General features: G+C 53.4%; 1 protein-coding gene across 1 annotated transcript in view; it reads left to right on the top strand.

The window, feature by feature from the left end:
- LOC103396794 (contactin-associated protein-like 4) overlaps window positions 1-324 on the top strand; it is a 61767-nt gene that overhangs the window by 29438 nt on the left and 32005 nt on the right.

Raw genomic sequence — 324 nt, 5'->3', positions numbered from 1 at the left:
TTCCTCCTGCTGCTGCTGTTACTGTTACTGCTGCTGTTACTGCTGCTGTTGTTGTTACTGCTGCTGCTAAATGAGCCAGTGACTGTTTAATGAAGCCGGGACAAAGCAGCGTAGACTCTGACGGCTGCGTCTCATCGTGACCGTGAGGCCTGTTCTTCGTTCACGCTGAGTGGAGTGATTTGTGAAGTGTTTGAGAGTAAAAACAGCCGACTGTCTGATGATGACAGACGCTCCGCAGCACACAGTGAGAGGGGAAAAGGCGTGACTCCTGATCAGAGAGGTGCCGAGCCTTACGTGCACGGCTGCCTGTGGCAATGGCCAACG

The sequence above is a fragment of the Cynoglossus semilaevis genome, chromosome 20 (assembly GCF_000523025.1).
Source record: "Cynoglossus semilaevis isolate Cse_v1.0 chromosome 20, Cse_v1.0, whole genome shotgun sequence".
Classification (NCBI taxonomy): domain Eukaryota; kingdom Metazoa; phylum Chordata; class Actinopteri; order Pleuronectiformes; family Cynoglossidae; genus Cynoglossus; species Cynoglossus semilaevis.
The sequence above is the reverse complement of the archived record's forward strand: the minus strand, read 5'-3'. Positions and strand labels throughout refer to the sequence as shown.